General features: G+C 35.5%; 1 protein-coding gene across 3 annotated transcripts in view; it reads left to right on the plus strand.

Annotated features, from left to right (window-relative positions):
- LOC137631224 (uncharacterized) overlaps positions 1-10000 on the plus strand; it is a 1049210-nt gene that overhangs the window by 611071 nt on the left and 428139 nt on the right. The gene's annotated exons all lie outside the window — the stretch shown is intronic.

Consider the following 10000-nt stretch of genomic DNA (forward strand, 5'->3'; position numbering starts at 1 on the left):
TTACATCTCTCAACCCCCTTATCCCCTCTCATCCCTTACCCCCCTCACTTACCCCTTCCCTTACCCCCCCTCCCTTACCCCCCCTCCCTTACCCCTTCCCTTACCCCCCCCTCCCCTCAACCCTCCACCAACCCTTCCAGTACAGGACACATTACATCTCCCAACCCCTTATCCCCTCTCCTCCCTAGGCACCTCCCTTACCCCCTCGCTTACCCCCTCCCTTACCACTTCCCTTACCCCCCCCTCCCCTCAACCCTCCACCAAACCCTTCCAGTACAGGACACATTCCATCTCTCAACCCCCTTATCCCCTCTCCTCCCTTGGCTCCTCCTTACCCCCCTTACCCCCTCCCTTACCCCTTCCCTTACCCCCCTCCCCTCAACCCTCCACCAACCCTTCCAGTACAGGACACATTACATCTCCCAACCCCTTATCCCCTCCCCTCCCTTTTTCCCCCCTCCCTTTACCCCCCCCCCTCCCTCACCCCCTCCCTTTGTACATGCATGTCTCTCAGTTGCTAGTTTAAGGTAGTGTTTGTTTGTAGTGAGTCACGTGTCACTTCATCCAGTTGCCCTGTTTCGTAGAATGCTAATATTAAAGAATTAACCACTAGAAAATTGAATGTAATATCACAATTAAAATTTCAAATCAAGAGAATGTCAAGGGGATTATGAGAAACTGGGAGAATTTTATTCACATCATGGTTATATATTGTTATTTAAATGAAAAAGCAATAATTACATTATGTATATGGTATTTACGAAGTCTTATCAATTGGTTCCAGCGCTGCAATCGAAGTTTTGTGCTGTGAACATGTTTTAGAATTAGTAGAATTCGTTTTGACGGACTTTGATAAAATTTTTAGAAAACAGGAATTTTTTTGTAGTATCGCATTTTTCCAGTTGTGACTGCAATGAAATTCCATAATAGAGGAAAAGAAATTAAATTGACTAGCTTTATGTATCCTATTTCAGTCTCCGAATTGATATATATTTTCAGTATTCCCATTAAAATTATTTTCATTAACAAGCCAAAAGTGGATTATCCCTTATTTTTAGTTTACTTAAAAGCTATGCAACAATGTTTATTATATGTTACATTATAGAACTTAAATCAAGGAATCAGCTTCACTAATTATAATTTTCCTTGAAAATCATATAAATAATTATTTTACCTGTCAGAGAAATAAAACAATATAATGAACTAATCCATATGAACTAGATTGTATGGGGATTTGTGTAAAAGACGTATCAAGAAAAGTCTCAGGGCTTATATTTTAACCCTTTTACCACCAAGGTAAGGGTAAATTTCGAGCACATTTTGCTATATATTTTTTTTCAAATTGCTGTAACAGCCTTAATTTTGGTCATAGAGAGGTCAGGTTGGTCTCAATCTTTTGGAAAATGCCTTAGGTTTCTCATAAAGTTATCAAAAACATGTAAATAACAGTGTTTTGCATGAACGTACCGGTACGTCCTTTGGGGGCGAAAGGTTTAATATAAATTGTATATTTTGGAATGTTCACTGGGAGCTGAATAAGTGTTGCAAGTCATTGGACGCTTTTCCAAAGGCATAGGAGAGAGGGCATTCTTCCCTTATAATAAGGAGCAACTTTTCTGGCGCTATATATATATATATATATATATATATATATATATATATGTATATATATATATATATATATATATATATATATACAGTATATATATATATATATATATATATATACAGTATTATATATATATATATATATATATATATATATATATATATATATATACATATATATATATACAGTATATATATATATATATATATATATATATATATATATATATATATATATATATACATATATATATATATACTGTATATATATATATATATATATATATATATATATATATATATATATATATATATATATAGTATATATATATACTGTATATATATACATATATACTGTATATATATATGTATATATATATATACAGTATGTATATATGTGTATATATATATATATATATATATATATATTCATTCCTCGTCACGCTCAGCTGTATTACCAGCCATATAACTACTCGGCATCTCCCCGTCTTTTGGGTAAGGGAAGAGGGAGTAGTCATAGCCTGGTGAGAGGGGGGTACCTCAAGGGGGAAGGGGTGGGATTTAAATAGGACTATATAATACATTTTTGCAGTTTTTGAGATTTTAGACCCAAGGGATAATGAATGGAAGTACTGAAGAAGGACTGTTGGATGAGACTCCAGATGGATTGAACAGAGGTTTGGAATTCATACTTGCTCTACTGGAAATGACTTCAATTGTATTAGGTTTACTGGCAAAGAATTTCACATATATTTTCTGTACTGGGAAGGACTTCAATTGTTCTTTTTTTACTGGGAAGGACTTTTGTTGTTTTCGTTTTACTGCCAAGGACTTCAGTTGATCTTGCTTTACTGGAAAGCACTTCAGTTGATCTTGCTTTACTGGAAAGCACTTCAGTTGATCTTGCTTTACTGGAAAGCACTTCAGTTGATCTTGCTTTACTGGAAAGCACTTCAGTTAATCTTGCTTTACTGGAAAGCACTTCAGTTAATCTTGCTTTACTGGAATGCACTTCAGTTGTTTTTGTTTTGCTGGGTAGGACTTCAGTAGTTCTTGTTCTGCTGGGGAGGACTTTAGTTGTTTTTTTTTACTCGGAAGGACTTCAATAGTTCTTTTACTGGGAAGGACTTTGATTGTTCTTATTTTCCTGGGAAGGACTTCAGTTCTTTTTGTTTTACTGGGGAGGACTTCAGTTCTTCTTTTACTGGGAAGGACTTAAGTTGTTCTTGTTTTACTGGGAAGGACTTCAGATGTTCTTGGTTTACTGGGAATAACTTCAGTTGTTCTTCTTATACTGGGAAGGACTTCAGTTGTTCTTATTTTACTGGAAAGGACTTAAGTTGTTTTTGTTTCCATGGGAAGGACTTCAGTTATTCTTGTTTTTTTTTTTTCTGGGGAGAACTTAAATGTTATTTATTTTATTGTGAAGGACTTCACTTGACTCTCATTTTAGTTTCACTTTTAAGAGTTTTAAAAGGACTAAATAGGACAATTTATGCTGCCACTGGTTCCTAATGGTCAAGGTACGATTGGGAAGACTCCAAGGGTACTCACAATGAGAGTCTTTATTTGAAAACCTGTATTTGATTGAATCTTAACGGGATTAACAAGAAATTAACACCTGGGCATTTTGTAACAACAAGATATCAAAAGACCTTAAAAATGAGAAAATTATGGAGAAAACAACGGTTGTCTACACGGACTGTTAATTAAGTAAGACTTGGCAGGTAATACGTGAGAGAGCTATTAAAGTGATAGTTGTGTATCTGGTTGGACCTAAGAAAGATGTGATAGGAGTTTTTATGGTCTGAAATACGGTAGATGAATTGGGTACATATTAATAATGCATTAGGTTGGCCTTTTGTATGTTGAAAAACTTTTAAATGGCTTGATAAAATTATCTTTAGCCAAAGTACAACTTTTACTGAAAGGCCCCAAAGAAATTCGATAGGAGAATAATTATGATTTTTAGAACTCTAGAGATGTTACGACAGTTTATACCAGTCATATTCGGTTCCAAGACCCTCTTCGCAAGCCAAACAGGTACACACCATAGCCAAATTGACAGAACATCTTACATTATGGAACACCAAGAAAACTTGAAATTTTAAAGTAAACATTTACCAGGCCCAGAACATTAGAACTTACTAATTTCTCACAAGATTTATGAAGGCTAAATTTCGTTTAGGCCTGAATTTTTTAATCACTTTCATACCAAAATCAGTTTCAAACCTCTTTTAAATGTACTAGTGACCCCTTTAGGCATATGCCCTTCTTTTACAGTGGCTGGTGTGTACCTATGATTATTCCAGTGGGCTTTTTATTTATATTTAAACTCAAACGTTGGTGGATACTAAAAAACGAAAATTAATTATTATTATTATTATTATTATTATTATTATTATTATTATTATTATTATTATTACTTTCCTTCTACAAGTAGATTATTCAGTATATGTTCAAAATATTCAACGTCTTTTAATTCAATACTTCTTGCATTTAGCCAATCTCAGTTTAGCATGATCGCCTAACGTGTACGAAAACAAGAATTAACTGGATCATAGTGACTAAAAATTCGCACAGGCCAATATTATTATGAAGACAATTCTAATTGATTTATGAATATAAGGATTCTGCATGATAATGCTAGAATAAGCCATTATTAGGTTTGTGTGTGTGTGTGAGAGAGAGAGAGAGAGGAGAGGAGAGAGAGAGAGAGAGAGAGAGAGAGAGAGAGAGAGAGAGAGGAGAGAGAGAGAGAGAGAGAGAGAGAGAGAATTTTTCCATTGGGAGACGTAATTCCTGTACAGATAAATATAGAATTTATCCAATTCTGACTTACTGTACGCGTGATAATTTTCTTCTTAGGTAAATTGATCTCTCTCTCTCTCTCTCTCTCTCTCTCTCTCTCTCTCTCTCTCTCTCTCTCTCTCTCCCATTAATATCTGGTAATGATATCAAGAATCTTGTAAGATATGATTATGAATTAAAATCTCTCTCTCTCTCTCTCTCTCTCTCTCTCTCTCTCTCTCTCTGAGTTGTTATTGTCATTAATATTATCATTATGGTACCGGATTTCTTTACGTTTAACGGACACTTCAACTCTCTCTCTCTCTCTCTCTCTCTCTCTCTCTCTCTCTCTCTCTCTCTCTCTCTCTGAGTTGTTATTGTCATTAACATTATCATTATGATACCGGATTTCTTTACGTTTAACGGACACTTTGACTCTCTCTCTCTCTCTCTCTCTCTCTCTCCTCTCCTCTCTCTCTCTCTCTCTCTCTCTCTCTCAACAACGATGCAGAAAGGATTATCATCACGAATTAGCCAGAATAATCTTATGAATAAAGACATTTTTTTTCCTTTCTGTGAGAGTTTTCAGCTCTTTTTCTGAAGTGTTGTGGTCTGAATCATCACGAATGTTTGGTCTCACGAAATAAGGCTGCGGTAGGAGTGAGTCACTTTCTTATTAAGAGATTAGACCTGGCGGCGAAACAGAAGTAACATTCCTCAGTCTTGTATAGAACATTTGGCCGAGATGGGGGATAAAAAAAAAAAAGACGTTAATTTGAATGATAATTTTGTTTCTAAACTACAAAGAGACTGTCGCGTTGCGTGGAAGGTTTCTTTGTTCGGTGTGAATTATTCGTATTTCTCTCTTTTTTTTTTTTTTTTTTTTTTTTTTTTTTTTTTTTTTTTTTTTTTTTTTTTTCTCACGTGATTACGCAAGACCTCGATTGAGTAGATTTGGATATCTTTGTCTGTTTATTTTTTTTATGTGCGTGTGTAGGTTTGTGTATTCTTGGTATTAACGACTCTTATAATGTATGTTGACTATTATCATGCCGCATAGGTAAGTCATTCATTCATTATGTGAAAATATTGAAAATAACATCGGGCTACTTTTAACATTCCTTTTTACGAATTGAAAAAAAAAAAAATTAAAAAAAAAAAATAAATAAATAAATAAATGAATAAAATTTATGTTTCTAGATTAAACAGGAAAATTCTCCCTTTCTGTTATCTGAAATTGTAACTTTTTCGGGAGTGAAGCCGCCACCCCTTCCCCTTCTCTTCTTTTTCTTCTCTCCTTCTCTCTCTCTCTTTCCTTCCTTCTCTTCTTTCTTGCTACTCGTCCCTCTTCCTTCTCTTCTTTTCCTTCTTTCTTCCGTCTCTTCTTTTTCTTCTTTCTTTCTTCTCTTCTTTTTCTTCTTTCTTCCTTCTCATCTTTCTCTTTTCTTCCTTCTCTCTTTCTCTTCTTCTCTTCTTTCTCCCTTCTCTTCTTTCTCCCTTCTCTTCTTTCTTTTCTTTTTCTTCTTCCTTCTTTCTCTTCTCTCTTCCTTCTTTCTTTCTCTCTTCCTTCTTTCTTTCTCTTCTTTCTTCCTTCTCTTCTTTCTCTTCTTTCTTCTTTCTCTTCTTTCTTCCTTCTCTTTCTCTTTTTTCTTCCTCCTCTTCTTTCTCCCTTCTCTTCTTTTTCTTCTATCTTCCTTTTCTCTTTCTTTTTTTTCTTCCTTAACTTTCTTCCTTTTTTTTCTTCCTTAACTTTCTTCCTTTTTTTCCTTCTCTCTTTCTCTTCTTTCTCTTCTTTATTCCTTCTCTCTTTCTCTTCTTTATCTTCCTCTTCTTTCTCTTCCTCTTCTTTCTCTTCTTTATCTTCCTTCTCTTCTTTCTCTTCTTGCTTCCTTTTCTTCTTTCTCTTCTTTCTTCCCACCTGGCCGCCTTTGCCATAAAACCTCCATTGACGCTTTGCATACCAACCGAAAGCGTAATACTCTTAATATTATTAGTTTATTTGATTATCAGGTTGCTATGCTATTTTAAATAATTGTCCAAATGCTGAAGTATCTACTTTCCTTCGCCTTTCTACTAAATCGCAAGCTTTCTAGAAGCGAAAATGCCATTCATTATATGTATATATATATATATATATATATATATATATATATATATATATATATATATATATATATATATACAGTATATATATATATATATATATATATATATATATATTATTATTATTATTATTATTATTATCATCATCATTATTATCATTATTAGTATCACTTGCTAAGGTACAACCCTAGTTAGAAAAGCAGGATGCTATAAGCCCAGTTGCTTACCCAAGACTAGAGAACAATGGTTTGATTTTGGCATATCCCTCTCCTAGAAGATCTGCTTACCATAGCTATAGAGTCTCTTCTACCCTTACAAAGAGGAAAGTAGCCACTGAACAATTACAGTGCAGTAGTTAACCTCTTGGGTGAAGAAGAATAGTTTGGTTATCTCAGTGTTGTCTGGTGTATGAGGACAGAGGAGAATATGTAAAGAATAAACCAGACTATTCAGTGCGTGTGTGTGTGTGTGTGTAGGCAAAAGGAAAATGAACCGTAACGAGAGTGAAGGATCCTATGTAATACGGTGTGGCCAGTCAAAAGACCCAAAAATTCTCGAGTGGTAGTATCTCAACGGGTGGCTGCTACCCCTGACCAACCTACTACCTATTACATATATATATATATATATATATATATATATACTGTATATATATATATATATATGTGTGTGTGTGTATACATATATATATATATATATATATATATATATATATTTATATGTATATATGTGTGTGTGAGTTTGGAAAACATGATATAATAAGACAGATTTAAATGTATTAAGCATATGATCACGGAGTTTTATCCCCTTATTTATTACCATATCGAATCTTAAAAGCAAAGCTGGAAGATTTTGAAGATATTTCAGGTAATTGAAAATGTATTTCAAACACCCGTAGAGTTTATCGCACTGATTTAGTTAAGGCAACCAAGCTCGAATTATTGCTGAACGTTTTCGTCTTGTTGAAGAGTTTGCGCTGAGTTATCACATGTCATACTAAAATACTTGTTAATGGATTGAGAGAGAGAGAGAGAGAGAGAGAGAGAGAGAGAGAGAGAGAGAGAGAGAGAGAGAGAGAGAGAGAGAGAGAGTGGTAGGTGGTCTTTCTCAGTTCAAGTTTTTACTTGTGTGTAATTATTTCTATCATAGTATTTCTGGCTTTCAAGTACAATAAAGTGTGAATGATTTTTATGTGTAATTGTGACTGTTATAGATCGACTACTTTTATTAGTGAAAACAATTCCATTGTTATGAAAATCTACAAATTGCAAGAGATAAGCAGACATTAATGACATTCCATACAAATTTATCCTAATTAAATCGCATCACTCAAGTTTTCCGTTCAAATTTAAAAGCTATATATTAGGTGTTTCCAGTATCCTTATATCGTTTTCTTTTCCGACGTGATTGATAAATCCTTAGTGTTTATTTGTGTAAATGATTTGTCCCAAAAATTACTGCTCACTAGTCCTGAAAATCAGTAGTTGCAAGCAAAACTTCGAGTAGGCGTTGTTGACTTTCACGACTTGGTTAAGTATTGGCAAATGAATGGTACAGTTGGCTTCATAAATTCCGGTACACTTCACTGGAGGCTAAGGAGACGACAGTGTACCAGAATAAATGAAGCCAACTGTACTACCAAAACCTCAAGTTGTCGTAATTGACTTTCATGATTTTAAGTATTGGCAAATGAATGGTACAGTTGGCCTCATAAATTCCGGTACACTTCACTGGAGGCTAAGGAGACGACAGTGTACCAGAATAAATGAAGCCAACTGTACTACCAAAACCTCAAGTTGTCGTAATTGACTTTCATGATTTTAAGTATTGGCAAATGAATGGTACAGTTGGCCTCATTAATTCTGGTACTTTTCACTGGAGGCTAATGAGACGATAGTGTACCAGAATTAATGAAGCCAACTGTACAACCAAAACCTCAAGTTGGCGTAATTGACTTTCATGATTTTAAGTATTGGCAAATGAATGGTACAGTCGGCCTCATTAATTCCGGTACACTTCACCTGGAGGCTAAGGAGACGACAGTGTACCAGAATTAATGAAGCCAACTGTACAACCAGAACCTCAAGTTAGCGTAATTGACTTTCATGATTTTAAGTATTGGCAAATGAATGGTACAGTTGCTGTCATTAATTACGGTACACTTCACTGGAAATTAAGGAGACGACAGTGTACCAGAATTAATGAAGCCAACTGTACAAGCCACATGAAAGTCCTCCCATGACATCGTCAATACTCTTGGGGAAGTACTCGCCTTCCTACCCCACCAGCAATGAGAGTATTGCTGAATTCAAGCGGGGCCAAGGACGTCACAGAAGGTGGTTACTGGTGAGAACGTCCAAACATGTGTCATTCATCGCACGAGTGTCGATACTGATTGTCATAACACGTAACGGCAACGTAGGAAATCAGTGCTTTGGTCAGTGTTTGTTATTTTGATTGACGTCTTAACGATGAAAAAGTCTGCCAAATGGATACCGCGGATTTTAACAGCAAAACATGAGCTGAGCAGAATGGGAACAACTTCACCTAGCTGATGTTAACAATGTGAATTATTATACAGGTTAGTAACTAACACGGGGAGAGACGGCTTTCTTCCACTTGCAAAGGGCATGTTTTTTTTTTTTTCCATGTCTCAAACATTTGAGCAAGTTACGTCTTTCGGTTAATAACTAACACGGGGAGAGACGGCTTTCTTCCACCTGCAAAGGGCGTGTTTTTTTTTTTCCATGTCTCAAACATTTGAGCAAGTTATGTCTTTCGGTTAGTAACTAACACGGGAAGAGACGGCTTTCTTCCACTTGCAAAGGGCATGTTTTTTTTTCCATGTCTCAAACATTTGAGCAAGTTACGTCTTTCGGTTAATAACTAACACGGGAAGAGACGGCTTTCTTCCACTTGCAAAGGGCATGTTTTTTTTTTCCATGTCTCAAACATTTGAGCAAGTTACGTCTTTCGGTTAGTAACTAACACGGGAAGAGACGGCTTTCTTCCACTTGCAAAGGGCATGTTTTTTTTTTTTCCATGTCTCAAACATTTGAGCAAGTTACGTCTTTCGGTTAGTAACTAACACGGGAAGAGACGGCTTTCTTCCACTTGCAAAGGGCATGTTTTTTTTTTCCATGTCTCAAACATTTGAGCAAGTTACGTCTTTCGGTTAATAACTAACACGGGGAGAGACGGCTTTCTTCCACTTGCAAAGGGCATGTTTTTTCCATGTCTCAAACATTTGAGCAAGTTACGTCTTTCGGTTAGTAACTAACACGGGGAGAGACGGCTTTCTTCCACTTGCAAAGGGCATGTTTTTTTTTTCCATGTCTCAAACATTTGAGCAAGTTACGTCTTTCGGTTAGTAACTAACACGGGAAGAGACGGCTTTCTTCCACTTGCAAAGGGCATGTTTTTTTTTTCCATGTCTCAAACATTTGCGCAAGTTACGTCTTTCGGTAAGGCCATGAACCTTTGATTTTATATTTTGAGG

The sequence above is a fragment of the Palaemon carinicauda genome, chromosome 39 (genome assembly GCF_036898095.1).
Source record: "Palaemon carinicauda isolate YSFRI2023 chromosome 39, ASM3689809v2, whole genome shotgun sequence".
NCBI lineage: Eukaryota > Metazoa > Arthropoda > Malacostraca > Decapoda > Palaemonidae > Palaemon > Palaemon carinicauda.